This window comes from Cebus imitator, unplaced genomic scaffold, assembly GCF_001604975.1.
Source record: "Cebus imitator isolate Cc_AM_T3 unplaced genomic scaffold, Cebus_imitator-1.0 Scaffold387, whole genome shotgun sequence".
In the NCBI taxonomy this organism is placed as follows: Eukaryota; Metazoa; Chordata; class Mammalia; order Primates; family Cebidae; genus Cebus; species Cebus imitator.
In genome coordinates this window covers 343,109-348,115 of record NW_016107702.1, presented here as the reverse complement: position 1 = coordinate 348,115, position 5,007 = coordinate 343,109, and the positions used below count along the sequence as shown (strand labels likewise).

Below are 5,007 nucleotides of genomic sequence, written 5' to 3'. Positions count from 1 at the left end.
TTTTGCTTTCCATTTGCTTAGTAAATATTTCTCCATCCCTTTATTTTGAGCCTATTTGTGTCTTTGCACATGAGATTGGCCTCCTGAATACAGCACACTAATTGGTCTTGACTCTATCAAATTTGCCAGTCTATGTTGTTTAAATGGGCCATTTAGCATTTTTCCACTTAAGGTTAATACTGTTATGTGTGAATTTGGTCCTGTCATTATGATGCTAGCTGGTTATTTTGCCTGTTAGTTGATGCAGTTTCTTCATACTGTCAACAGTCTTTACAATTTGGTTTGTTTTTTTAGTGACTGGTACCGGTTGTTCTTTCCATGTTTAGCGCTTTCTCAGGAGCTCTTGTAAGGCAGGCCTGGTGGTGACAAAGTCTCTCAGCATTTGCTTGTCTGTAAAGGATTTTATTTCTCCTTTGCTTATGAAGCTTTGTTTGGCTAGATATGAAATTCTGGGTTGAAAATTCTTTAAGAATGTTGAATATTGGCCCCCACTATCTTCTGGCTCATAGGGTTTCTGCAAAGAGATCCACTGTTAATCTGACGGGCTTCCGTTTGTGGGTAACCTGACCTTTCTCTCTGGCTGCCCTTGGGATTTTCTCCTTCATTTCAACTCTGGTGAATCTGATGATTATGTGTCTTGGGATTACTCTTCTCAAGGAGTATCTTTGCGGTGTTCTCTGTATTTCCTGGATTTGAATGTTGGCCTCCTGTGCTAGGTTGGGGAAGTTATCCTGGATAATATCCTGAAGAGTATTTTCCAACTTGGTTCCATTCTCCTTGTCACTTTCAGGTATACCAATCAAAAGTAGATTTGTTTTGTTTTGTTTTGTTTTTTCACATAGTCCCATATTTCTTGGAGGCTTTGTTCATTTCTTTTCACTCTTTTGTCTCTAATCTTGTCTTTTCGCTTTATTTCATTGAGTTGATCTTCAATCTCTGATATCCTTTCTTCCACTTGATCAATTCAACTACTGATACTTGTGTATGCTTCATGAAATTCTTGTGCTGTGTTTTTCAGCTCCATTAGGTCATTTATGTTCTTCTCTAAACTGATTATTATAGTTAGCAATTCATCTAACCTTTTTTCAAGGCTCTTAGCTTCCTTTCATTGGGTTAGAACATGCTTTTTTAGCTCAGAGGAGTTTGTTATTACCCACCTTCTGAAGCCTACTTCTGTCAGTTCTTCAAATTCATTCTCCGTTCAGTTTTGTTCCCTTGCTGGCAAAGAGTTTGATGCTTTGGAAGAGAAGAGGTGTTCTGGCTTTTGGAATTTTCAGCCTTTTTGCACTGATTTCTCCCTATCTTCGTGGATTTATCTACCATTTGTCTTTGATGTTGGTGACCTTCAGATGGAGTCTCTGAGTGGACGTCCTTTTTGTTGATGTTGATATTCCTTTCTGTTTGTTAGTTTTCCTTCTAACTTCAGTTTTCCTCTGCTGCAGGTCTGCTGGAGTTTCCCAGAGGTCAAACTTCTGTTTGCCTGGTATCACCAGTGGAGGCTACAGAACAGCAAAGATTGATGCCTGTTCTTTCCTCTGGAAGTTTTGTCCCAAAGGGGCACCCACCAGATATCAGCCAGAGCTCTCCTGTATGAGGTGTCTTTTGGCCTGTACTGGGAGGGGTCTCCCAGTCAGGATACACAGGGGCCACCGACCCAATTGAGGAGGCAGTCTGTCCCATATCAGAGCTCAAATGCCATGCTGGGAGATCTCCTGCTTCCTTCAGCACTGTCAGGCAGGGACGTTTAAGTCTGCTGAAGCTGCACCCACAGCCACCCTTTCCCCCAGGTGCTCTGTTCCAGGAAGATGGGGGTTTTATCTATAAGTCCCTGACTAGGGCTGCTGCCTTTTTTTCAGAGATGCCTTGTCCAGAGAGGAGTAATCTAGACAGGCAGTTTGGCTGCAAAGGCCTTGCTGAGCTATGGTGGGCTCTGCCTGGTTCAAACTTCCAGAAGGCCTTGTTTACACTGTGAGGGAAAAACCACCTACTCAAGCCTCAACAATGGCGGACACCCCTCCCCACATCAAGCTTGATAATACCAGGTCAGCCTCAGACTGCTGTGCTGACAGAGAGAATTTCAAACCAATGGATCTTAGCTTACTGGGCTCCAAGGGGGTGGGATCTGCCAAGCCAGACCACTTGGCTCCCTGGCTTCAGCCGCCCTTCCAGGGGAGTGAAGTTTCTGTCTCACTGGCATTCCAGGTGCCACTGGGGTATGAAAAAAAAAAAAAACTCCTGCCCAAATGGCCACCCAGTTTTGTGCTTGGAATCCAGGGTCCTGGTGGCATAGGAACTGGAGGGGATCTCCTGGTCTGCTGGTTGTGAAGACCATGGGAAAAGCACAGTATCTGGGCCAGAATGCATTGTTCTTCCTGGTACAGTCTCTCACAGCTTCCCTTAGCTAGGAGAAATCCCCTGACCCCTTGTGCCTCCCGGGTGAGGCAACGCCCCATGCTGCTTCAGCTCACCCTCCATGGATGGCATCCGTTGTCCAACCAGTCCCAGTGAGATGAACCAGGTGCCTTAGTTGGAAATACAGGAATCACCCACCTTCTGCGTCAATCTTGCTGGGAGCTGCAGATTAGAGCTGTTCCTATTTGGCCATCTTGCCAATGGACCCATTCTTTTATCTCTAATCTTACCTTCATGCTTTATTTCATTAAGTTGATCTTCAATCTCTTGTATTCTTTTTTCCAATTGATCAATTCAGCTATTGATACTTATGTATGCTTTATGAAGTTCTCATGCTATGTTTTTCAGCTCCATCAGGTAATTTATGTTTCTGTGTAAACTGGTTATTCTAGTTAGCATTTCCTGTAACCTTTTTTTTTTTTTTTTTTAATAATTTTTATGAGATATACTCCCCACCCTCCTCCCTCCTGTAACCTTTTATAAAGCTTCTTAGCTTCCTTGCTTTGGATTAGGACATGATCCTTTAGCTCAGAGAAATTTGTTATTACCAACCTTTTGCAGCGTACTTCTGTCATTTCATTAAACTCATTCTCCATCCAGTTTCATGCCCTTGCTAGAGAGGAATTGCAATCATTTGGAGAAGAGGCATCCTGGTTTTTAGAATTTTCAGCATTTTTGCACTGGCTTTTCCTTATCTTTGGATTTATCTACCTTTGATCTTTGATGCTGATGACCTTTGGATGGGTATTTTGTGGGGGTGCCCTTTTTGTTGATGGTGATGTTATTACTTTCTGTTTGCTGGTTTTCCTTCTGACAGTCAGGCCCCTCTTCTGCAGGTCTGCTGGAGTTTGCTAGAGGTCCACTCCAGAGGCTATTTCCCTGGATATCACCAGCAGAGGCTGCAGAACAGCAAAGAGTGCTACCTGCTCCTTCCTCTGGAAGCTTTGTCCCAGAGGGGCACCTGCCTGATGCCAGCTAGAGCTCTCCTGTATGGAGGTGTCTCCCAGTCAGGAGGCATGGGGTCAGGGACCCACTTGAGGGGGCATTCTGTCCCTTAGCAGAACTTGAGCACTGTGCTGGCAGATCTGCTGCTCTCTTCAGAGCCGGCAGGCAGGAATGTTTCAGTCTGCTGAAGCTGACCCCTTCCCCTAGGTGCTCTGTCCCAGGGAGATGGCAGTTTTATATATAAGGCCCTGACTGGGGCTGCTTACCTTTATTTAAGAGATGCCCTGCCCAGTGAGGGGGAATCTGGAGAGGTAGTCTGGCTACAGTCACTTTGCTATGCTGCAGTGAGTTCCACCCAGTCTGAACTTCCCAGTGACTTCCTTAACCCTGTGAGGGGAAAACTGTCTACACAAGCCTCAGTAATAGCTGATGCCTCTCCCCCACGAAGCTCGATCAATCAGTCCAGTTGACTTCAGACTGCTGTGCTGACAACAAGAATTTCAAGCCAGTGGTTCTTAGCTTGCTGGGCTCCATGGGAGTGGGACCTTGGCTTCGGCTCCCTTTTTAGGGGAGTGAATGGTCTGTCTCTCTGGGGTTTCAGGTGCCATTGGGGTACAAAAAAAAAAAAAAAACACCTGCAGCTAGCTCAGTGTCTGCCCAAACAGCCACCCAGTTTTGTGCCTGAAACCCAGGGCCCTGGTGGTATAGGCAAGGACTCTCCTGGTCTGCAGGTTGCAAAAACGAGGGAAAGTGTAGTATCTGGGCCAGATAGCACAGTCCCTCTTGGCTTCCCTTGGCCAGGGGAGGGAGGTCCCTGGCTCCTTGCACTTCCTGGGTGAGGTGATGCCCCACTCTGCTTCTGCTCGCTGCTGTCTAAGCAGTCCCAATGAGATGATCCAGATGCCTTAATTGGAAATGCAAAAATCACCTGCCTTCTGCATTGGTCTCTCTGGGAGCTGCAGACCAGAGCTGTTCCTATTTGGGCATCTTGCAAGATCCCCCCAGCAGAGAATTTAACTCAGTGGTAGAGCATATGTTTTCTATATAATTGGTTACAATTCCATTTCTGGTATCTCCACTGTCATTTTATGGGACATTAGCCCTAAATAAAATTTGCTAGATTTAGTTTTAATTTAGGTTAGTTGAAGCCACATGAACTATAGGAATTGTGTTGGATTTGATTTCTCCTGCTGGTTGTGCCACAAACTAACTCTAGGTTCTATAGCAAATCACTGGATTTTACTGTATCTCATTTTCCTCATTTGTAAAATCTGTCTCCTTAATAGCTCAGATCATTATAGAAGCTTTATCTTTTATTAAAAGCACCTTTATTTAATATTCCCATTTAAGAGCATTAATAATTTTTTCTTATATATTATTAAAATTACATATTAATGTTATATAGACATATATTTAGATGTTATTTTCATTAGAAATATACTTATTCACTTAATTCCTTTCATTTATAAAGTCCTTCAATACTTTTCATAATATTTTTCTTTTCTTTATTGTTGTATTTTTATTTAGATAAATGATTCATTGACAACAATGAGAATTACCATGCCCTTTCTTATGTATCTTTAGGTAAAACTCTGGCAAAGATAGTTTACTGAACTAAAAGAACTCTTCTTCTACTGTGAGTTTTCTTAG

At 43.5% G+C, this 5,007-nt stretch overlaps 1 protein-coding gene across 3 annotated transcripts in view; it reads left to right on the top strand.

Moving 5' to 3' along the window:
• Positions 1–5,007, top strand: part of IQCB1 (IQ motif containing B1) — an 85,754-nt gene that overhangs the window by 19,658 nt on the left and 61,089 nt on the right. The gene's annotated exons all lie outside the window — the stretch shown is intronic.